Here is a 25,706-nt window from a genome sequence, read left to right as displayed (position 1 = left end):
GTGTGGTATGAATCCAGCAGTGAACAGGATAACTGTTTGAAATAACCGGTTCAAGGGAGGGCAGTAGGTGAGGCGTGATTTAGTTTTGTTTCGATGCGCTAAACTTGAAGATCCCAGAGAAATAATTTCCGCATGATCTCGCGCGTGCTCTAACGTTAGTTCTGGCCTGACACCTCACTGCAGCGGTATGTGTTACATGTAATGGCGAAGCGTTGTATAGATCCCGATGTACCTGAAATTCGATTTTTACGAAGTGTCGAATGTATAGCTGAGAATTGGTAGGTAGTGTGTGATAAAGTTACAAAGCATCTCGAACACGAAGTAGATGCAACAACTAGCCACACATACGCAAACTTAAAGCTACCTCTGTATACACGAACTGTGCTTTGTAGTCACAATTAAACAAGAAATATAAAGCACGACACTAGTTCAGGAAAAGAATGTGTAAAGTTCAGCAATTGTAAGTAGTTATCATGCTTAAAAGAGGTTGTCACAGACGAAGATGAAAACAGCGCTCTATACACAATGTGATGAAGATGTGGGCACGATGCTGTTTTCTTCGCTCGTTATTTTTCGCGCCTTTGGCTAACGTAAAGCAGCTATACGGAAAAACTACACGGTTTAATGTTGACCTGCCCACATAGGAATAACTTGTTGGGCAAGGTATTCCAGTACAAGCACCTGCCTTGCTTTTCAAAATTGAAGTTAATGGCGCACGTAGGTTGTCAAATATAGCGGCCGTCCTCCCCAATATTGGGAAAAGTATATAAGGAGCAAGTCTATTGCGTCGGCCACTGAGCCCAGACGCTAGAGACCGAAAAGCCCATAAACAGAGTGTGTGAATGAATCAAAGAAGAAAAAAAAACACGAAATGAAAAGGAAACCATTTGCCAGTAGGAGAAACTAACAGTTCGAGGAACAACTCGTGGATAACGGGTGCCGGAGAAAAAAAAAGAAAATAAAATGCGAGCGCAAAATTTAGGCGCCTCGCGATCCGCAGGCGCTTGCAGGCTTTGCCTGCTGCCCCCGTCGGACCGTTTGCTCCCCAGACACAGCTTGTGGCTGAAACCCCGGTTTTTAAATACCCTCTCCTTCCCCTTGCCTCTTCTCCCGCACATCTTACCAGAATATTGCGGTTTAAATAGTGTCATAGGCGAGATTTTGAAAAATACCTCTAATAAATAGCCCACCCTATTATAGATGTGAGCTTCCGTGCTGCGCACTTGTGCAAATAAAACACCAAGCTTACGTGAAACAACCACATTAAGGCAAAGCCTATAAAGGCTGCTTTTCGGTGGGTCGTTGAATGTCAGGCAGTGTCTTCTTTGCCCCTTTTAGAGACTTTTCATTCTAATCTTTATTCGGCAATGTTTTATATTAAACGACCGCTTTGCCCATTTATGAGCGTAAAAATGTGGCCGTGTGTTCGCCTTCCGCATTTGTAAGAACGTTTGCTGGGTGCCGGTAATTGCCTTAAGCTGTCGTAATTGTGAACGAGGCTCCCCTGCGGGGGCCCAAAGCTCTTTTTGTGAAAGTATTTCTTTTTACTTTCGCCGGTGCATCTGCCTTTTATGGCAGAAGCACCGGCGAGCCTTCTGCCTTTTATGGCTTGAATTAATTACGTACGCATATCTCATTGCGATGCACTAATGGACAGCTTTAAGCGTAGTCAGTAAACTGATTGCCTAATAAAGTTTCCCCCGGCTCATGAGAAAACGAATTCCATTGCAAAACAAGCACGAATAAATACATAAATAAATAAACTATTTATTTATTCAAATAATTCAATCTAAAATGCTAAATGAACAACTTTATCCACGGGTCGGCTTTCGTGATACTAATATATAATATCAGACGTTTCAAGTCCTAACACCTTAATATTGTTTAAAAAGACGCCGGAGAGCAAGGTTTCGAAAATTTGACCATCTGCGTGGTCTTCTTTACCCTGCACTGAATTCGCCATATACACGTGTCTCTAGTATATCGCTTTCTTCTAAATGAGTTCTGTGTGGCCAAGATCGAACACATGACCTTGTACCAGCAGCGGGGTGTCTTAACCTCCACACCACCGCGGAAACTTGTTCACCACTTGCATGGGAATTGATTGTCTTCTTTTTTTGAACGTTTGTTGTTGTTTGCGGGTGTTGGTACATACTGTCTTCATTATTCTCTTGTTTCCTTGTTTCCATTTCCTCATTTTTTAAAAGTATACTGTGTGTCCAGGTATTTTTAACCTCTTCGTGCTTCTATCATTTCCTGAAACTGCATCCAGAAATTACATACATTCTTAACATAGTTAAAACAGTTCAGAAGCCGGCAAATGTCGAGAGGTAAAAGCACAGCATTAAGTGCGGAACCGCAACTTGGAGAGCTTATAGCGAATGCCGCAATAAACTATTAGGTTAGGGCTAAATTCCCACATGACTGTTACAAAACGGCTAAGTTGAGGGTGCGTTTTTCGCAGAAGGCGCCTTATTTTTCACTTCTCTGCGCCGTTGTGAACAAACTGCAGTCTTCCACCAAAACAACCCAACCACTCACGTTTTTGCGAAGAAAATTATCAATCAACCAGCATTGTTTCAAATGTTTACAACCGTTCGTGTCACGTAATACAAAATTTGTTATAAGTGAAGCTCTCGAAACGACTGCGAGTGCATCATGAGCGTGACATGTACTGATACAATATGACACGCATATCATATTATCATGTTTTCACCAGTCACATACCCTCGTCATTCATTTACGTCCCGTAATACCAAACTTGGTATATGTGACGCTGGCAAAGCGGCCACGAGCACGTCATGAGTGTGACATGAAGTCATGTTGTTACATGACACGCATGTCATGATTCTCATATTTGGACGTGTCGTTTACCTTTGCCGTTTGTTCGCGTGATGTAATACCAAATTTTAAATATGTGAAACTAGCGAAACAGCAGTGAACACATCATGAGCGTGGCACGTAGTCATGTTGTTACATGGTACGCATCTTATGATTATCATGTTTGCAAGTCTCATAATAACAAATTTTGTGTATGTGAAGCAAGTGAAACAGCTGTGAGCACATGATGAGTGTGTCATGTATTCATTTTGTTACATAACACGCATGTCATGATTTCAGTGTTCAGATTTGTCGCCCGTGTTCGCGGTGCAGTCATGTCATAGCATACCAGTTTTGCAAGATGTCATATGAATGAAACGACCTCAAGAGCGGCAAAACCATGAAATGTAAATCTTGACATTCATGACATACATGTCTTGATTTTCATGTTACCACTAGTCACTAATCCTCGTCAGTATGTTATATGTCATACTAATTATGGTAATAATAGCATTATTGAAACGGCTAGCAGAGTGAAATGTCGTAGGTGGCTCGATAGATAGATAGATAGATAGATAGATAGATAGATAGATAGATAGATAGATAGATAGATAGATAGATAGATAGATAGATAGATAGATAGATAGATAGATAGATAGATAGATAGATAGATAAATAGATAGATAGGCTCAAAGTCCGCAAATTTCTCTAACGATTGCTTCGCATTTAACAAATTGGCGAAGAAATGCCCTGCAGTGCAATGTTTGGCAAACGAAAAAAAATTGTGGCAATCTGGGTGGTATCAAACGTGCCACCAAATTAGTCAGCTGCAAAAGAGATGTCGTATGAACTGTTACTTTCACATAATGAAGGTTTTACGTTGGTCGATTGAGCTGGTGCCGAAATGTACGCCTTCGCTATGACGAAAGTTCATTGAAAGGAGCACGATATGTGCATTTTTCAAGGCACTGCAAAGAATGCATGTGTGAAGCTCTGTTTCATTATACTACATCTGTTCACACGCATACCGATCGGTATGTCAAGATCATTGAGTCCTTCACTATAGAAAAAAGTGACACTTAGCCATCTTGCGTCTAGCTCTCCGAGTGTGAGGTTGTCTTTTTAGAGGAAACATAACATGAATGATTTTTTGTTTGTCTTTTTGTGTACCCTGAGGGCGAGGACATGCGTGGCTTATATCTGTTGTCAGTTACCTCTTTTGTGATCGTTCGGGGAACTGTCTTTTGCCGATGACGTACATTTCTTTCATTCGCTAGGGGGAATAGATTTCTGAAATAAAATTTTTACTTTATAGTCACGTCTTTCCTCTGTTCTACAAAAGTCCTCTTTCTTTCTAGCCCTACACCTTCGTTGGGCTTGTAGACTTCGCTTCATCCTAGCATAAACGAACACATGCAGAGAAGTTAGACATCTGCAAGCCGGTGGTGGCGCTCTTTCTCAAAGTAACCAAAACCAAGATAAATCTCTCGAAACTCTGTTCAACTACTTTCATCAGCTGCAATTTTCGTCTTAGAGGACTGGGGGTGAATACAATACGATGATACCTCTGTAAGCTCCGAGTGAAGCCTCGTCGAAATATGTCATCCGGCAACCTAGAATTTTGCAAATGTCATTGAATATCTTAAACGCTCAAACTTTCAGCGAAGATTGACCTAACGGGCTCTCTCGAGGATGACTAACTAAAGCTACCCTCTGCCCTATACCTATATCTTGAACTAGCGTAGAGGTTAAGGAATATATTGAAAGTCTGTTTCAATTTCGAAATATGCAAATAAATCAGTCAAAATAATAAGGGTTTTTTTTTATATCGCATGTCGCTTATGACTGCACGCAAGCTTCACATCTCCCCCCTTTTACGCCGAAAAAAATGAAGGGGGGAGGTTGAGCAATACCAGCATTTTGCATCGCACCCATCATCATCTTCCTGGTGCGATACTAATTGCGGTGAGAGAGCCCCGCAACCAAGGGTTTGTTTCAATAAATAAAGCGCAAAATAGCACAACACTTGTTGCATGCTATATGCTGTCGCAGCTGCTGCGTAGTGACTTCGCGTTATCGGAAAACAAAAGTCAATTAGACAAGTTTTTATTTTGATAACAAAGTATAGATGAACAAACTTCTCAGCCCAGTGTCATATTGAAGACAAAGTATCTGTATGACAAAGCTTGGGAAGTTCGCTAGTGCAAATTGACAAAACGTTCTCAAGGCGTCACTCACTTCAGATATTCTTTCAAATTTATTCATTTTTAACCGCTACTGGGCTCTGAAAGCCCCTCGTTGTCTAGCACTTGGAATACAATTTTTAAGATCTCACTGATCTGGTATGCTTTTTAACACGCACGCAAAATGCGATATACAAAAGCTGAAAAAAAAACTCAGTCATATGTAAACTGATGACGGTGATGTTATAAGGCAGAACTTGCTCTATACATTCATCCATGAGTACAATTTTTAAGATCTCACTGATCTGGTATGCTTTTTAACACGCACACAAAATGCGACAAACAAACGCTGAAAAAAAACTCAGTCATATGTAAACTGATGACGGTGATGTTATAAGGTAGAACTTGCTCGATAAATTCATTCATAAGGGCATTTTGCACTTTGCGTGCATGTATTCGTTGGCGTTGGTACCAAACGTGGGCGTCTGTTTCCTTCAGGTGCCTCTCTTGCCTTGTTGTCTTAGTCTAAAGGGCTTTCCTATAGATCGATTGCTTATAATCACCTATGCAGTAAAGACAAGCTGGCTTCGTCGTTGAAGTGTATCGCTGTTTCAAAATACAACTAAACGTAGTACGGAAATAAGCAAAGTTTCGCTCTAATTTGTCTTCTATAAACAATCACGCCGTTTATCACCTCTGCCTCAATTTCTGTCTGATTTCTTAAATTTACGTTTAAATCTCAGAAGTAGCCCCCCACCCTTTTTTTCATTGTGAACTAGAGTTGACATGCTCTTGACAAGGCGTTTTGCTCATTTTAAAAAATTCTAGTAGAGGTGAAAGGACAGATTTCTGTCTACTGTGCAATGTCAGGGCCTGTTAAACAACACCTTCCAGCTGTTCACCTCCCTGCTGCCTCAGCATCTTCATGCCAAGTTTCCGGGGGCTGTAAAGGCCGGTCCCAAAAGTATTTACAATCCCATGAATTTGGGACAGCTCTATAGGATACACGCTAGACACTACACTCTGGAGATAATACACACGCACTGCAGCGAAGGCGCAACGCTTTCCCATAAACACTGCTAGCAATGAGCCGCAAACTGCTTTGTGTTTGTTTTCATGTGTTTGTGTTCATATGTTTTTGCTATAATGTCACTTCATGTTACGGTGCACATGTGCTTGTGTCGCGGCACTTCTGCGAACTCTTAAAATTCATGCTAAGCTACCATCACAACTTTCCCGCTCCGATGCGACACTGTTATGCCGCCTTTGGTTGGGCGTTGCATTTACAAAGGTGTACTCCTTTCACATTGGTATGGCAGACACTCCTACATGCGACTACTGCGGAGCTGAAGAGACCATCGAACACGCCCTGTGCAGCTGCGCTTGCTACGACACACAGCGATGCCAGCTCCGGATGATTTTGAATCAACTTGACCCCAGACCATTTTGTGTGCTGATGATACTAGGACCTTGGGCATCTGCCTCAGTTGCGCAGAAAGCGACTAAAGCACTGCTACTTTACCTAAAGTCAACAAACCTGAGCGACCGCCTGTAGACTGTGTGTGCTCCCCGAGTGTACCTTCTCATCTCTCTGCAACCTCTTTTCTCCCCTTCATCCCTTCCCCAGTGCAGGGTAGCAAACCGGGTGTGCGTCTGGTTAACCTCCCTGCCTTTCCTTGCATCTTTTTCTCTCTCTCTCTCTCTTAAAATTCATGACTGAGTAAGTTTTTTTTTCTTCTTTTCTCGTGCAGGTGAGTCGGCTTCCATGTGTTCTCTTGAGGCTTCTTTGCGGGAGTGCACTACGTGAATTTTCATTGCTACCTGGAAGATCGGATTCACCCCAATTGTGGTAAGGTCACTGTAATCGCAGTGCGTTGCCCGCAGAAAATTGCTAACTATAGCTGAAAAGTTATGATATAGGTATTCTCATAATTTAGAATACACTGAAAAGTGGCACCAAAATTTCATTCGCCCATTTTGTTGTTTTCTCGCACTTGTTTCAAATATGTAGGCTTTGAAATACGTGATTTTGTTGAAAACTTAGGTTGTGCCTGCTAATATTTTTGCCGTTTGCCTATGGACATTTTCAAAATATTGAGTAACATTCGTCACTTTTGCAGAGAATAAATGTTGGTCGATTTTTCATAAAAGAGCTATCTCGTCGGGGTGTAGGTTCTTAGAAATTGTTCGAACTTAAGGCGGTTTCAGGCAGACCACTAAGAAAACATGAAAAAAAAGAAGAAATAACACACAAGTTGTCCGGCTTGATGTTCGCGCTAGCCAGAAGCGGTTAAAGTTGGTGACGCCAGGTTTATCACATTATTTGGCACGGAAATCAGCCCTGTACACGCGCACACGTCCGCCATGCTTCGTTATCTTTACGCATGAGCAGTCGCTTGCATCCGGCGTGTCTCTTTTGCGAAAGTTTGCGGCACGTCTCAGAGTTAATTTTTTTCTTGCTGTTTTTTTTTTGTGTACCATGCCAGAAAACCGCACGAAAAATTAGGTTTTCATCCTTCTTGAATCTTTTTTTTCGCAAACCGCACTACAGTGGGGTGATTTGAAATAAGCCCACTGTTCAGTGAAATAGATCCGTTCTGAAAGAATCAACTTGTATTCTTAAAGAAGGAATGTTGCTGGAGGCAAACGTTTTGCCATGTGGTCTTGTGTTTACGGCAGCAAAAAGACCTCTTTTTGAAACGTCTGCTCTGCAGTAACACTCGACAACCAAGAGATTTAGGAGCGAAGCTCCTTAAGGCGTGGGCTAAGCGTCCCGTCGTAATCCTGTGTACCCCCCTCTCGTTAGTTCTTGAACTGACCGTAGAGAGTGCTACTTGAACATATAACGAAATGCATATATGCTGAAAAATGCAAATCGTACGATACTAGAGGACATTACTTGTAGTATGATAAACCATAAAAATCACTGCATATCCATGAAGTGAACGATAATGAGTGGGGCGAAGGGTCCATCAGTCCGTCCGCGCTTCCGTTCGTTTGTTCATTCTTGGTTGCAGCTATCCGAGCGTCCATCCGTCCATCCATGCATTCATTTCTCATCTGTGTGTCCATCCATTCGTGCATCCGTCAATGCGTCCGTCCCTGCGTTAGTCCATGTGTCCCTCCGTCCGTACGTTTGTCCGTCCTTGCGTACGTCCATGCGTCCACCCGTCCGTGCGTCCATCCGTTAATCCGTGCGTCCGCTCGTGTATCCGTGCATCCGTCCATTTGTGCATCCGTCCATGCATCCGGCCATCCGTCCGTCCGTCGGTGCGTTCGTCCATCCTCTGGTGCATCCATCCTTGCGTCTGTCCGTCCATGCGTCTGTCCCTGCGCTCGTCAAGCGACTATCCGTTCATTCATGTGTGAAACAGACAGACAGACAGACAGACACACAGACACACAGACAGACACACAGACACACAGACAGACAGACAGACAGACAGACAGACAGACAGACAGACAGACAGACAGACAGACAGACAGGCAACGGAAGGATGCCCCCAGCGGATGATTGATGGTTTGCCGATAAAAAGTTTGATACGCGGAAGGTGGCAGCGGCTCGCGCTCGAAGAAGGAACCCTGATGTGCGAGCGTGCGAAAAAATAGAAATGACGTCACACGAGAACGTTGGTAATCGCGTGTTCGTCGGAGGTGCCTGACACTAGGGGGCGTGGTGTAGCAAAATCGCGTTGAGAAAGTCGCCGGATAAACAAGGCTGCAGAGCGGCGTGCGCTCAAGGCAGCAGCGGCTCGCGCTCAGACACGGAACCCCGATGTGCGAGCATGGGAGGCAGACGCGTGCCGTGAAGCTGCGCGACGGCCCCGACAAGATTCTGGCGTACGAGAACGGGAGGCCGAAGCGGCGCGGCAGCGGCGTGCGGACCCAGCTTCGCCGCACTCTCCATCATTCCGCCCGGGTCATTTTTTAATCTATTGAAGCCTCCATCTTCCCCTGGACACCTGCAATGTTAAGTTTTAGATTTATGTCCGTATAAGCTTTAGTTACCCCGGATTATGACGAAGTGGTTCATGGACGAAAAAGTTACGCAAACTTCACAATAAAATGAAAAGAGAGAGAGAAAAAACAGGCTTAATTGGTTGGGCCGGTGATTTGGTCTCGGTGGCTTTAGGTGGCGCCTTGTTGTCCCTGGACTTAGGCGGTATCCTCGGCCTGCCGAATGTCCGAAAGGTGGTAAGGCTTTTTCTTTTTAGCTCCCCGAAAGGGACCATGGGGTGATGCTGAGCATCGCAGTTTTGCAGCGTGAGAAGTCTTTTTTTTTCAATCAAGAAACTCATTAGCTGACGCTTTCTACGTCGGCGTTGCGAGGCATGGGAGGGGGAGCATGGGAGAGAGAGAGAGGAGTGGAAGCACATGCGCAACGTAGGAGCAAGCTTGAGCATGTGGTGGAAGACAAGCTGAGAGAGTAACGCGCTGCTGTAGAAGAGAGGGTAAGAGGAGACTCGCCCATGCGTAGTCTGAGTGCAAACTGTTAAACATTCAACATTGCCTATTTGCAGAAAAAATACAGAATTCCCCTGCGAGAGGCAAAGACCAAAGGCTAAAAGCCAGATCAGGTCCCCCCCCTCTCACATATGTCACACGTACTACACGTGTGGCATAGCCCCGAGCAAGAGATGCTCCGCATTTAAATGTTACCCCCGCCCCCCCCAGCACAGAACTGCCAAATCAATGAAAATTAACATCTGGTATCGCCACACAAACGTAAACTTCACTTCAAAAGGCCGAAGTCCTGATGAAATTGTCGAAATAGGGATGCTCGCCTTGTGGCCGGCGGCAGGATGAAAGGCTCCTAGAGGTGTGCCCGTGGAGTTTTTTCGGCCTGGGCCTCGCGGCGAAGCTTTTGATCTTTTTGATCTTTTACTCGACACCGTCCGTTTATTGTTTTTAGAATATGTCAAAATGCAATATATACAGAGTGCAACATTAGTTTGCTGCTGGACGGTGGTGTGAAATTTTAAGGCACTTGCAACACTTTATGAGTTCGCGCGTTTCTCAACGAACTCAAAATCTACACTAGCGCATGCGAACAGAAAGAGCACGAGCTGAAAATCAGTGGGTTAAGCTTCCTCCTTCCAACGGTAAAGTGTTTTGTTCTCATTCGAAGTGGACAGCGAGAGAAAGAAAGAGGAAAGAACATGAACTCCTTACAAGTGTCTCGAGCGACAGCGCCTCTCTCATCTCATTCTCTATATTTCGTTGGTTCATTTCACCTCTCGTGACGGCTGTGCAATCCACTCCCGCCAATTTCAATTTCACTCTGATCTCATTTTTTTCAGACGAAAGTGTTTTAGGCCGGGGTGCACCATGGCTCCACTGACATTGTTCCATCCCGGAAGTGACGTTGAAAAATATATAGTAAGAGATTGCGAAAAAAACAAATCACGGCATATCCACGGAGTGAATGGTGACGAGTGGGCTGAAGCATCCGCGCTTCCATCCGCCCATGTTCCCGTCCGTCGGTACTATTGTGAACACTTATCTATTAGACCAACGATATCTAGGAAATGATACGTGAAATGCTGATGAGACAGCGCCATCTATTATACTATTCTGTAGATACTACCAATTACGTCTGACGCAGGACAAGGCACTAACAGGAGCTTCGTCCCTGATAAAACCAGAAGGCAAGCATTCATTTTGCCGAATAGAGCCAGCAACTTCTTGATTTGTCGTGCGCGGTGCTAACCCCTACGCCACAAAGCGTACTTTTACTGGAGTGCTAACGACAAGCCGTTTATATACAACATACACCATTTTGCAGTCCTCGGACCTTCGAAACTTTTGCGCTTTTTTGTTATCAGTGGTGAATGGCGCAGTGGGTTCGCATTGGGCGCGCTCTAAAGTCCATCACCTCCCCGAAGCGCCCCATCTTTGGATCGTGGTCTGTCCTGGGGGCGCACTTTTCGAGACTCGTGATTCGGTAGAGGACGAAGGTCACTTCGCACGCTGCCACAGCCGTGTTTACAAAAGGAGCACGCTGCTGACACGCGACGAAGGAACAAGTGTGACAGCGGTTGGCACTTGTCTTGTGTATACTTCCGCGGTCGTTTCGTGCATCTTTCTTTCTGTTTGAACAGCGCCCTTTTAGTGCCGAACTGTCACCGTTGTTAGCCCACTCTCGTCTTGTGTATGCTAATTTCGTGCGTACTTTCTGCTTGAGGTGTGGACTGCAAGTTTCCAGCTGCTTGCTGTTCTTAACGTGACTTCGCGATGTGTTTCTGTTGCTGGTACAATGCACAGTAACCGCTTAACTACCTCTTTGGAGAGGCGGTTCACTTTAGTCTGATTCTGCTTCGTATATAGGAGAATCAACCACGTCTTTTCAATCAGTTTCTTTTTGCAATTTGTGTCTCGACTGTCAGAAGAGCTCATTTTGAGTGCAGCCGATAGCAGCACGCATCTGTAAAAAATTGTTTGTGACGGGCAATAAGCATGAATCACATATTGTCAGCACTGTTTTTTGTCATAAAGCTCTACGCAACTGTCCTATTGGTGTTCAGCCCCATTTTGCAGCATTCTTAATTATCTGATATTTTTGTTGCCTGAAAGTTGAGCCAGTGGAAAAAGTGAAAGGCCGTTATTTTGATTTAGGCGCCTGTAACGCAGGGGAGTGTACTGGCTCAGTGCGAATTCGAAGAAGGCTTACTGAACGCTTACTGAACTGAACTTTGTGGACGTGGTGGCATATTACAAGACAAGGCTCAGTGAGAGTTTAAAATAACTTAAATAGATAGGAAAAACTCCTTGGTAGGCGTCGTTTTCGGCTAAGAAATTCGCATTAAGACGACCATGCCGTCTTAAGTGTGAACGTTCTTTCGGAGAGCCAATCTGAAATCCACGCCGAGTTATATTCATCAACGTGTTAATAGTGGGGATAGTGTGGACATACATACATACATACATACATACATACATACATACATACATACATACATACATACATACATACATACATACATACATACATACAGGAATCAAAAAAGAAGAAAAGCTAGGTAAGCTTCACTTGGTCCTATTTTCCTGGTAAAAGAAGCGATCTTAACAATATTTCCAAATTTTTAAAAATAAATTTGACGGTTGCACCGCACACAGTTTATAAACACTCTGCTCGTTCATGCTGAGGTGATGAGGTAATTCTGACTTTCGTTTCATGATTATTATGTTTGAATGTGTCATTTACCCTCGTCATCTATTCACATCACGTGATAACAAATTTAGTATATGTAGAGCTAAAGAAAGAGCCAAGAGCCCGCTATGAGCGTAGTATGTTGTCATTGTCTTACATGATCCGCGTGCCAGGATTATCATGTTTGCACCAGACATATATTTAGTTATTCGTTCACGTCACGTAACACAAAATTTGGTATATGTGGTGCGCGGCCGCGAGCGCATTATGAAGGGCCCCATTTACTCCAATGTAGCGTTGACGCGCGCGCTCGGTGGGCACAGCGACGCTACGTTATCAAGGCGCGAGCACTCTATATTTTGCCGCCAGGCGCGAACGGCGTCCGCCGGCGCGGCCCGACGGCAACCGGGGCGAAATGCGCATGCTGCATTTCGCGCCAATGCTTTACCTTGACAACACTGCGTCTCCCTCTTTTCGCGACGGAGAGACGCTGGACACGCTGAAACGCGCATACGTCAAAGCAACGCAGCGCGGCAGGCACCGGCGAGTATATGGCAGGACAGGCGCCTGACATGGCAACGCCAGCGTGACGCGACGAAATTAACGCTGGCGAGCATGCGCACTGCGTCACGTCGAAATGTATCGACGCCTTGACTATGGCATGTAGTCTTGTTCTCACATGACACGCGTCTCATGATTATCGTGTTTGCACCAGACACATACCTTCGTCATCCACTGGCGTCACGTAATACCAAATTTGGCATATGTAAAGCTAGTGAAACGGCCGCGAGCGAATCTTGAGTGTGGCATGTATAGTCATGTTGTTACATGACACGCATGTGATGATTATCAAGTTTGTATGTGTCATTTACCTATTTCGTCCGTTCACGTCGCGTAATACAGAGTTGGGTACATGTGAAGCTATCAAAACGGCCGCGAGCGCATCATGAGCGTGGCATGTAGTCATGTTGTTGCATGACACGCATGTCATGATTTTTATGTAGGTGTCTGTCGCTTGTGTTCGCCATGCAATCATGCCAAACAACACCAGTTTGGCGACATGTCATGTGAATGAAACTACTGCAAGAGCTGCAGGACCATGATATGTAAATCATGACATTCATGACATACATATGGTTTTCATGTTATGACTAGTCAAATACGTTTCTCATACAGTCATGTTATGCCATACCAAGTTTGGTGTCGATAACATTATCGAAATGGCCGGGAGAGCTAAATGTCGTAGGTGGCGAGATAGATAGATAGATAGATAGATAGATAGATAGATAGATAGATAGATAGATAGATAGATAGATAGATAGATAGATAGATAGATAGATAGATAGATAGATAGATAGATATGCTCAAAGTTGTCGAAGTTCGCTAAGAAATGCTTCGCATTAAAAAAAAGAGGCTGTAATTATAATGAACCTTACAAAATATAGAACAAATCCGCTTCAACTACTTTTGATTTCTTGCACCACATGTCCACCCTTTTCGGCAGCGAAATGAGTAGGCATAGCCCGTCGTCTTGACTACGCCCACTTCTGCAACGTAGCCTCACAGGGCTTCAGGAATGACATCGCCAGCGCCCATCCAACGACCGAGAAAGCCTTTCGTGTCGCAATCGACGGGGCGGTTCTATGGTCAGCCTGCGGTGTTGTGGGGAAGCGCGGTAAATGCGAAGCCAAAACCACATCACCGCAGTGCGAAGGCGCCGTTTGGTAGTGAAGATGACCAATAGACGAAGTCGGTGCTACGTAAACTTGCCCCAGGGCAAGTTTACGTTTATGAATTTATGTTGATGTGCCCGCGTTGGGCTTGCTTTTTTTTCCCTCATCGGACAACAAGTTTTCGAAGGATATATTCAACGGATAGTTATCAAACAAGCTTTCCTTGCTCAAAGCACGCTCATACATTTAAGGTCACGGCAATAAGTCGACGCTGATTGGCCGTGTTCTCACGAAGTTGGCTCCGGCTTTATTAGAAATTCGGTGTGCGCCACACAGCTAAATTGCGTCACCGTACATTGTGGCTCCTGCTGCACCACGTGCTTGGTGAGATGCGTATGTTTGGCACCATTTTCATAGCATGTCACGTGATTTTCACTGAATATTTGCGCTAACATAAGAAATTGACGCTTCCTTGGTGTTGCACGAAAAGCGAAGAATCCGGTTACGTCGTGTTAATTTTGTGAACACAGCTGGAGGGCTCCAAGACATACCGAGGAGGATGTGTAAGTAAAGAAGACTCAATGTTTGCCGTGCGGTGCAGGCCGAGTATTCTCGAACGAACAGGACTGGAGTTTATGTCAGCGTTCTTTCTTTCTTTTTTTTACTCGTGTCGTGCAACAAGCTTCCGGCACTCGGGGCCTTTTAACGTCCACGAAATAGCGCGGCCGCTAATTCCAGCCAACATTTATTCCACGCCTTGTTTTGTACTCGCGCGGGGGTCACGCAGACTCTGTACAACATGTTCCGTACTACTCTGTTGCCGCTGTTCCTCGAAGTTTTATTTTCTGCGAAAATTCCAATAAATTCAGTTTCATTTTCCACTAGACATCTAATAATAATTTCAGAGGTTTCCCGTGCCTAATAAAAAATATAGTTGTGAGGCACGTAGAAGTAGAGGGTACCATGAGTTTTGTCCACCTGGCTGCTTTAACATGCGTCTAATTTCAAGCAGACCCACCGCTAGAATTTTTCTGCAACAAAAACACTGTCTCCGCAGCCAGGAATCGACACCGCGGCTTTGCAATGAGCAAACAAACACCATAGGCACAACTCCAACGCGGCTGGTCTGCATATAACGAACGAGATAGGAGGGTAAATTGATCAAGAGCTCGAGTTCGTAGAACATTTATGCTATAACTATTACCATACATATCAAAAACGCGGATAATGCTAACCATGTCGTTCTCGTCAGTGTGATTAGAGTATATTGAAGGTATCCCATTGGGCCTAGTCCCTTTGTATCATGTCACAACATGCTGTCAATCAATGATATAAATAAAAGATAAGTGCTGCCATTTGACCATGGCTGAAGTCTTGGGAAGGCCATGACGGAGACGCATCGAAAGCTCTCTGAGTGCACTCAGCAATCTTTTTTGACCATATATACAGCTGGTGCGTCAAGCGAAGAGACCGAGAGTCACACTTTGTTTTGTCGTGTCTCTATACCCGTGGTACTTCCGTCGAACGCAGCTGGTCTCGCTGTCGTGTTCTGCGAAGCCTTTTTACGACCCACAGGCACTGAATGGAGAGCTGCCGATGGCTTTTCGGGACAAAATCATTATTCTCGCCGCTGCCTACCCGCCCCGAGTGACATTGCGATGCGCTACGGGGATAGGAGTGTCACTCAGATTTCTACGAAGCTCACTGTAGGCATTTTCGTACACAGTGTCAGCGTGAAGCTTGTCCCGCTCTGAGTTTTGTACTATATTAGAAAAGATTTGGCTTGACACGCACCTGTTGCGAACCGGAAGCACATGCATGGGGTCGAGTTGCGCACGCGGGAGCAACAATACAATGGGTGAGACACAGTTTCCTTTCTTCATTCATTTACTGTTTTATAGATAACTGTACTTTTAGTACCAATGTTGTTAACGTACCCTATTCATGACCGTTATGTGAAACGCGTTTGAGTAAAATGCAATCTTTAGTAATATGAAAAAAAAATGTAGTATTATGGAGTGAAGGCTAGAGCAGTATTCTTCCCTCGCCACTTCCCGTGGGATGAAGGAAAACGTCTTGACGCAACGTAAATCCAAAGTAATTGTAAACCGTACAGCTCCTTTGCAATAGGTCGCACTGAGTGATGGTGCAGGAAACAAAAAAAAAACATCTGAGTCTTGAGGAATGCTAACGTGAATTGTATGTGTTCGTTCGAAGAGAAAAATAGATCTAAAAGTGAACGTTACGCAATGTCTTCGCATGTCGAAAAGCTTCACGAAGGCAAAACATAAGGCTCACTCATGTGATAATGCACGCGTATTTCGCTTGTTGTAGCTACGTCGAGTTATTCATTCGTGGTGGTTTAGGAACAATTACCCATGCACCGACGCTGCTGAAAGTTGCGGGGCACAATCATTTACCATAAGCGCAGTGTTGGTCCCGGCAACGGTGTAGGGAGGAGAGGTGGCAAATCGGATTGCATGCGCAGCAGAGCAGCCTCATCCAAAAGTGGTTCAGGTTTGGTTTATTTTTATTAGATGGCGCTATGCACATGCGGGCCAGTATAATATTTGCAAAGCCGTTAGTCTTTACTTTGTTCTGTCCGCAACGTCATAATGCACGATGGAACATTTTTTTTTTCGTCTTTTGCGGAGCTACTCGTACTCCGTGAAACCTTTTTTTTTTTTGCCTTGTGAGCTTATGTAGGTGCGTTGGCCAAGAAAGCGATGCGAAAATAGTGTATCGCCATTGCATGACTGATATAAACAAGTATTGTTGTACGTTCGCTGCAGTACTTGTGGCTGCAGGCCAGTATTGTGAGATTGTACTAGTGTTGCAACATGCAGGGATCGCACAACATGCGAGATCATAAAGGCCGAAAAGATGTGTTCAATAGAGGTGCTCTTGTTAGTACCCCTTCTGTTGCACTCACAGATAAAGAAAAGATGTTCCTTTGGTTCCCGGTGGGATGTATTTAGGCAATATCATTGTGTTTCGCGCATGATTGCTGCAACGTATAAAAGCGGAGACTTTTGCAAGAAATGCATTGTTGGCAGTTCAGCGCTCTGTCTCATCTCGTCTATCCCATCCTGTCGCTTGCGCTGTACACGCCCAATCTTACTGTCTGTTAGATCAGATAACCAGCTGAACTCCTTTTTTGCCGAGCTTCATCTGGCACAATGGTTTATTCTATACGGCGCCAGGCGTCACAGTTAAAGCGCGCGAATATTCAAATTGACGTCTTACAAGCGCTGTTCGCAGCGCCGCCATCGGTCGCACACAAGCCCATCAGATGGTCAAGAGACACTTTCACAACTTATGGCTATCTGAATTTGCAGTAGTGAATACGTACCATGAATGATAAATCTATAGGCTAAAGAGAGAGATAGAGAGAAAAAGGAAAGCCGGAAGGTTAGCCAGATATTGGCATCATGTTTGCTACCCAGCACTGGGGATGGAGAAATAGGGGCAAGAAAGAGGGGTTAGATAGCAAGAGAGAGAAAAGAAAAACGCACGTGCACTCATGAGAAAACGAAAAGACACGCAGGAACGGCGTTCTGGCTACAACTGTTCAGAAAGGCCAGTCGATCGCGAAAAGTGCAGCAACGCTTTCAGGGCCTTCTTCTGTAAAGTTGCATCTTGTCGATATTGTAGAATTCTTTCCTCCGACAGAGGCTGATTATCTAACTTGCTGAGTTCCTTGCAAACGCATAGTCGTTGTCTACTATACTCTAGCAGTCACAAGCCCCGCCGCGGTGGTCTAGTGGCTAAGGTACTCGGCTGCTGACCCGCAGGGCGCGGGTTCGAATCCCGGCTGCGGCGGCTGCATTTCCGATGGAGGCGGAAATGTTGTAGGCCCGTGTGCTCAGATTTTGGTGCACGTTAAAGAACCCCAGGTGGTCCAAATTTCCGGAGCCCTCCACTACGGCGTCTCATAATCATATCGTGATTTTGGGACGTTAAACCCCACAAATCAATCAATCAATCAATCTAGCAGTCACAAAGGATATGTTGTATGGTTACTTCTTTGCCACAGTGGCCACAGGCTGCGGTGTCGGTCATCCCAATGCGGAAAGCGTAGGCGTTGGTAAACGCAACGTCCTACAGCATCCTACATAAAAGGGTCTGGTCTGCTCAGCAAAGTCTCGACGGGTCTTGAAGACTGAACGTTAGGTCAAGCGAGTACAGTCGGGCATGCTTGAAGTGCGGCTGATTCCATTGTGATGTGGTTTGCTGGCAAGTAAGCCAGCGGAGCTTTTGTGCAGCATCTGTCCTAGAAAATTGTAGTAGTAGTTCATAATTTTCTGCGTGCGCTGAGCGGGCAGCTTGATCGGCCCTTTCATTGCCGATAATTTCGCAGTGACTGGGTAACCACTGAACTGGAATTTGGTGCCCTTTATCAGTCGGATGGTGTACAACTTCTGCTATCTTTAGTACCAGCTGCCCGTGTGGTCCACGGCGTAAGGCTGATAGTAGAGACTGCAGTGCCGCCTTCGAATCGCAGAAAATAGTCCACCTGTGTGTAGGTTGATCAATGACAAATTGCAACGTGGTACGAAGTGCTGCCAATTCTTCTGCCCTTGATGTTGCTGCGTGAGATCTCTTGAATTTATTCGTCCTGACTAACCTTGGTATCACGACTACTCCAGTTTAGCTTTTCGACTGAACCGATCCGTCAGTGTATATATGTATGATGTCTTGGGATTTTCCACACAAGAGAAGTAGTGTGAGCTGCTTGAGAGCTGGTGACGACATATTGTTTTTTTTCTGGACTCCAGGTACGGTAATATTATTATTTGGTTGAGTGAGACCCCATGGCGGAGTCACAGGCGAGTCGATCTAGACTAGACTTATCAAATGAACTGAGAGCAGAAGGGAAAGTTAGCACCCCTCAACTGCCTGGCGAAAACAAATAGTGAGCAGTAAAAACACAAAGCCGAAGAAGCAGCGCACTAGTAAAGTTCTCAGTTTGTCCTCCTCTGTTAGTTTTCGATCAGAATGAAGTAGCTAGGCGTTCGGTACATCTAGGTGAAGTTTGTATTATCTGTGGTCTGTCATCATCGGAATAGCAATCCCTCAAAAAGAGAAGAGAAAACTACCTTCACAGGTGTTCATCCTCTGAAGCTGTGTCCACGCGCAAACACCTCCGAAGACTACGGCACTTAAGGGTCAGTTACACGCATTCCTTCGGCGCTGTTTCTGCAACGTATAGCTGTAGCCTGAACGGCTTTCCGCCTTTATGTTAACGGACTTTTAGTCTTGCAGTATCTGTGGGAACCGGTAAGCTTGGAAGGAGATAAGTGGAGATTGGCTTGAGATCACAGGGGATATCTGCCACCCATGATCCCATTGAACTGTGCCGTTCCAGGACAACGGGCGTTTTCTTTCAATCAGCCATCACTAAAGCAAGACGAGGCTGGAATATCGAACGACCAGAGGGAAAACTGTGCGTTGGCTATAGAAACTTCAATACGACTCTGCACACATTATAGTCTGAACATATTGTGAAGGCATTTGTTTTCAAAGAAAGCTCCTGCTGAATAACGGGCCCTATGGTTTTAGATGTCGAGACCTTTAGGGATGACTTTGACTGAAGCAGGGACTTCTAGTCACAACAGGGCATTATAGTAAACAGCATACACTCTACACTGCCTGTTAACGCTGTATTTGGATCGCAAACGGTTGCGTTTTTGTGACTATTTCTCTCTTGGCCGCAGCCACCATATTTCTGTTCATTACCATGTCATGTTTTCTTTGCGCACGGGAGCAAACCAAGGCTGCTCACACAAATAACGTGCCTTTTTATTTGTCATTCACGCCTTCTTTTTCGGTACACGCACGAAGATGCGCATTTGACACTTTGGCGCGAATGATCGAAAGCCGTAGCCAGCGTGGAGCACCGTTAAGCTGCACACTGCCAATTAACGACTGGCCGTATCCGTCGTACTATCCGTGTCTCAGCAATATATCAATCACGCCCCATTCAACCGTTGTTTGTGGTCAATTAGACGCACTCAATGCCTTTAGGACTGGGTCTCGCGCTAAGATACGTAGATTGCAAGGAAGTTTGCGGAAAAAAAGACAGTGCTCTCGCTAAAGCAAAAAATAAGAAGCGCCTACCCAAGGCGACTTGATCGAAAAGCGCGTTCTTGGACGTTCACTTTGAAGATACGCATGATCCCCCAGGTGGTTCCTGTTTGCGCACAACCGAATCAGGAGCCAATTAAAGGTTAATGCGGGTACCATCTTCTACGGGCCACAGGCCGCTAACGACTATTTTCGGCAATGCCTAAAGAGGCTTGCATAGCTTCATAGCGTGCAATGCCCAACGAGGCTTGCTTGGCATGGTCTGTGAACTTTTTCACTAAGATGGGTTGCTTTTGTTTGCTGCGAAGGACGCTCACGGTCAGTAAAACACACCTACCTAGTTTTGGAATAGCGCGTTAAGAAGGCTAATTGAGCATACCCAAAGAATAGTCATTAATTATTCGCTACGAAACTTCACCTGAACTTTTGTTTCAAGGGGTTGTTTTTTCAGCTTGACGTCTGGATATCTGCTGCTCTGTTTCTTGACGTTAAAGGGGCATACGACAATGTCACCCATGAAGCCATTCTCAGCGCACTAGAAGGAGTGGGACTCGGTGGCAGGATATACACGTGGGTTCAGAGCTACCTACAGAATAGATCATTTCACGTGCAGACATAGAATGGCCCGACACCCGAGTATTACTGCAGCCGAGGAGTCCTGCAAGGCGGAGGGCTAAGCCCGACGCTGTTCAACCTAACACTCATTGGACTAGTTGGCAAGCAACCAAGCAGTGTACGACTTTCCATTTATGCTGATGACATCTGTGTGTGGACATCAGGTGTGACTCGACTTCAACTTCGCGCTCGACTTCAGAAGGCAGCATCAGTGACATCGTACCACCTACGCAAACAAGGGCTTGAAATCGCAAGTGGGAAGTGTGCAGTCGTGGCTTTCATCACCAGAAAACCAATGTCCGCTTACGGCATATCAATTTACAGGCAGTTGGTGTCATGCAGCTGGAGTCACAGGTTCTTGGGAGTCGTAATCGACCAAAACCTGTCTTGGACACCCCACGTCAACTACGTGAAAAAGCGGCAGACGGCCATTTGTCACTTATTCAGGTTTCTTGCTAGGAAAAGTTGGGGAATGTCTGTCGAGTCTATGTTACAGCTGTACAAGGTATTATTTCCTGGATTCCTGCAGTATAGCCTACTTGTTATATCTGACACGTGCAAAACGAACCTGCACACAATCCAAAATATTCAAGCCCAAGCGCTTAGGATATGCCTTGGTTTACCACGCTGCGCATCGACAGCTAAAACAATTGCCATTGCCCAGGACTACTTGATCATGACGCACATCACCAGTGAAACAATGCGTACGCACCTCAGGCATCATGCTAGGAATCCTTCCCAAAACTTGGCAACCCTCGCTACTGAGAGGCCCCGCACGAAATTTAGTGCAATTGTCTGTGCTCATCGTGCGTCTTTTACGTCAGGTTTTACGCCTGCTGACAAACTGATGTATCCTCCGTGGGCCCTTACACTTCCACAAGTAAGTGTTTCAATTCCAGGAATACAGAAAAGAACAAATTTGCCTTCATCAGCCATAAAACAATCGAGTTTTAGCCTTCTGCATGAAATGCACAACAACCACGTGCATATATACACCGATGGTTCAACCACAGCGTCTGGTTCTGGCAGTGCGGTGGTGATTTCAGCTAGAGGAATCACTCTGCGAATCTAACTGTCACACGTCACTACGTCTACGGCGGCAGAACTTGCGGCTTTGCGTGGTGCCTTAGAGTACATCAAATCCCAAAGACCGACTAAATGGGTTGTGTTTTAGGACTAGAAACCGGCCCTACAGAGTATGCAGTCAGTCCTTCGACGAGGTTGCCATGAACAATTAACTTACGAGGTTGTCAAGCTTGTTCACCACGTCGCAGAAACAGGCCACGAGGTCAAGTTTCAGTAGCTCCCTGGCCATTGTGGGATCAGTGTCAATGATTCCGCCGACACCGCGGCTCGCACATCGCACCAAGAAGAGCACACCCTTCCGATTCCTTTTTCAAGGACTGACGCTGCAAAGCAACTTTGTCACCTGGCACGTAGTCTGAGTCTGCAGGAGTGGAACACCCCAAGCATAAGACATACGAGACTATACCAAATAAACCCTCGACTGGGACTTAGACCTCCATCCGGACTTCGTCGACGTGAAGCTTCGCTTCTTTGTCGCCTTTGGTTGGGGGTTGCCTTCACAAAAGCTTATAGAACCCTCATCGAATTGACCGACAATGCGGAATGCGACGTCTGCGGCACCGAAGAAGATATTGACCATCTGATATGTCATTGCCCTCGATTTGCCTCTGAAAGACAGAAGCTTTCGGACGCATTGCGACAATTGTACGATCGGCCACTCTCTGTGCAGATGCTACTGGAACACCGTTATCGCCTTTCGTCGGCTCAAAAAGAAGTCAAAGCTGTCTTGTGCTTTTTGAGGACTACAGGCCTATGTGACCACCTTTAACTTTTGTGTAGTGCCACCGCTGCATACGCGCCAGCCGATTGACTGACAATCCTCTTTTCTTCTCTCTCTCTTTCTCTTCTCTTTCCTCTCTCTCTTTCATGTTTATGCCCCTTTTCTCATTTCCTCACAGTAGGCTAGCAAACCGGGCATGTGCCTGGTTAACCTCCCTGCCTTCCCTCCTGTTGTTTATCCCTCCCCCGCGTCTGGATATCCTCGTTTAGTAATTATGGTCGGAGCAGTGCCTGAAGAATGGCACAGTTTCTAGAGTGCGAAGCAAGAAATGCGGCAGCAAACAATTAGGTGACCCTAAAGCTTCGCCTTTGGGAGTTCAACGCGATAGCGACATCCTCTTCCTAGTGCGTACTTGAATCAGTGCAAGAAGTCTTTTCGAACTTGCTATGCACCCCCTATACGTGGCCTTAAGGAAATAGGTGCAGTAGCGTGTGTGCCTTTTGTAGTGGGGTGCCGACTTTCAACCATAGAGCCATGGTGATAATCACATATTCTGACGCCACGCCCGCTGGCAATGGACGCTTGTACCACGCACTATTACTGCAATAGTTCATGTTGCACTGTGAATTACGTATGCAGGAGGCGGGTGTGTCTGAAGCGTAAAAGGTACTTTCATGCATTTTCATCATAAGCGAGGTTTAGCGCCCCAAAACCACCATATAAATATGAAAGACGCCGTAGTGGAGGGCTCCGGAAATTTTGACTACTTAGTGTTCTTTAACGTGCACCCAAATCTGAGCACATCAGCCTACAACATTTCCGCCTTTATCAGAAATGCAGCCGCCACAGCCGGGATTCGATCTCCCGACCTGCGCGTCAGCAGCCGAGTACCTTTGACACTAGACCACAGCGGCAGGGCCACTGCATTTTGAAGCAGAGCTAGTTCTTTTCTCTGTTTCCACAAGGGTTGGCGTGGCCGTGTGGTAGAACATCATCAGACCATGCAAACGAGCGGGATTCAATCCCCACTTGGACCCAAACAACCCTCGTTCGATCCGCACTCTGCTCCAGGATTTTTTCTCAGTTATTTAATTTATTTGCAACGTTCCTAATTTTTTGCTCACGCATAAGATCATGATGTTTCGCTCGCGAACAGCAACGCCGACGCCGGAATTTCCGCGAAACGAGCTCCTCAACGCTATCGCGTTATAATTTGTGATGCCAAACGAAGAGAGAGATAGAATGAGGATGAAAGAAAGGCAGGGAGGTTAACCATGGATGAGCCCGGTAGGCTACTTAGCACTGGAGAGGAGGTTTCAAACAATCGAACATCATTACGAACACCCTCATATTGTTTTTGGGTTTCAAACAATCGAACATCAATTAGAGGGATGTTCGATTGTTTGAAATTGCACCCATCAACCAAATCTCTTCTAAACTGCATTTTATTTGTTAGGTTGTAAAAGTCTCCAATCGTGGAGTGGTGAATCGAAAGTGGTTATTGCGGCCATTTTCAGAAACATATATATTTTTCTGTGTCTTCCACCTGGACCTGCAGGACGGCAAAAGGCCTCCCAATGCAATTCCCATTTCTAGTAAGAATACATCGCGTAATCTAGCAGAGACTTCGAATGGGGAATTAATTTTTAAGGAGAAATAATGGTAGATAACTGATTCTTGTTTGAAAAAGCACCTGAGCATGTAGATAAGATTCTTATGACGTATGAGAAATAAGCAGAGTCAAAGCATATCAAAAATTACGGTAGTTATAGACGAAGAGCAGCAACAACACATTGGAGTGCAGCGCTGAGTTGGTGTATTGATCAGGAAATTGCGCAGTGTGAGACATTATCACCGCACAGTAAAACCGTGTTTCTTCTATGCGTTATCATATATATATATATATATATATATATATATATATATATATATATATATATATATATATATATATATATATATATATAAGAAGGTTTTTAAATGGCCAAACATACTTGGGAAAAGAAGAGACACAACTTAGCGGTTGCCTTAATTTTATTTCTAACGGTTTCGACCAATGGACCGTTCTTCGTCAGGGTTTGAACTTGTTCGCAAACCCTGACGAACACCGGTCCACCTGTCGAAACCGTTGGGAATAAAATTAAGGTATCTGCTAAGTTGTGAAGTTATGTCTCGTCTCTTAAATATATATATATATATATATATATATATATATATATATATATATATATATATATATATATATATATATATATATATATATATATATATATATATATATATATATCATCAGCCTGACTACGTCCACTGCAGGACAAAGGGCTCTCCCATGTTCCGCCAGTTAACCCAGTCCTGTGCTTGCTGCTGCCAATTTGTACCCGCAAACTTCTTCATCTCATCTGCCCACCTAACCTTCTGTCTCCCCCTAATCCGCTTCCCTTCTCTGGGAATCCAGTTAGTTACCCTTACTGACTAGCGGTTATCCTGTCTACGCGCTACATGCCCGGCCCATGTCCATTTCCTCTTCTTTATTTCAACTATGATATCCTTAATCCTCGTTTGTCCCCTAATCCACTCTGCTCTCTTCTTGTCTCTCAATGTTACACCTACCAATTTTCTTTCCATTGCTCGCTGCGTCGTCCTCAATTTAAGCTGAACCCTCTTTGTAAGTCTCCAGTTTTCTGCTCCATAGCTAAGTACCAGCAAGATACAGCTGTTATATACCTTCCTCTTGAGGGATAGTGGCAATCTACCTATCATAATTTCAGAGTGCTTGCCAAATGTGCTCCATCCCATTCTTATTCTTCTAGTTACTTCAATCTCGTGATTCGGCTCTGCGGTTATTACCTGCCCTAACTAGACATAGTCTTATACAACTTCAAGTGCACTTTTACGTATCTCGAAGCGCTGCTCCTTTCCGAGGTTGTTGTACATTACTTTTGTTTTCTGCAGATTAATTTTAAGACCCACCTTTCTGCTCTCCTTGTCTAACTCCGTAAGCATGAGTTGCGATTCGTCCCCTGAGTTACTCAGCAATGCAATGTCATCGGCGAAGCGCAGGTTACTAAGGTATTCTCCATTAACTCTTATGCCTAACTGTTCCCATTCTAGGCTTTTGAAAACCTCCTGTAAGCACGCGGTAAATAGCATTGGGGTGATTGTGTCCCCCGGCCTTACACCCTTCTTGATTGGTATTCTGCTACTTTCTTTATGAAGCACTATGGTAGCAGTTGATCCCCTGTAGATTTCTTCCAGAATGTTTATATATACTTCAGCTACACCCTTATTCCGCAGTGTCTGCATGACGGCTGATATTTCTACTGAATCAAACGCCTTCTCGTAATCTATGAAGGCTATATATAGTGGTTGGT

At 45.0% G+C, this 25,706-nt stretch overlaps 1 long non-coding RNA gene across 1 annotated transcript in view; it reads left to right on the top strand.

Annotated features, from left to right (window-relative positions):
• LOC142771432 (uncharacterized) overlaps positions 1-25,706 on the top strand; it is a 48,185-nt gene that overhangs the window by 4,143 nt on the left and 18,336 nt on the right. The window lies entirely within an intron of this gene.

This window comes from Rhipicephalus microplus, chromosome 9 (genome assembly GCF_043290135.1).
Source record: "Rhipicephalus microplus isolate Deutch F79 chromosome 9, USDA_Rmic, whole genome shotgun sequence".
NCBI lineage: Eukaryota > Metazoa > Arthropoda > Arachnida > Ixodida > Ixodidae > Rhipicephalus > Rhipicephalus microplus.
This window is presented reverse-complemented; position numbering and strand designations above follow the sequence as displayed.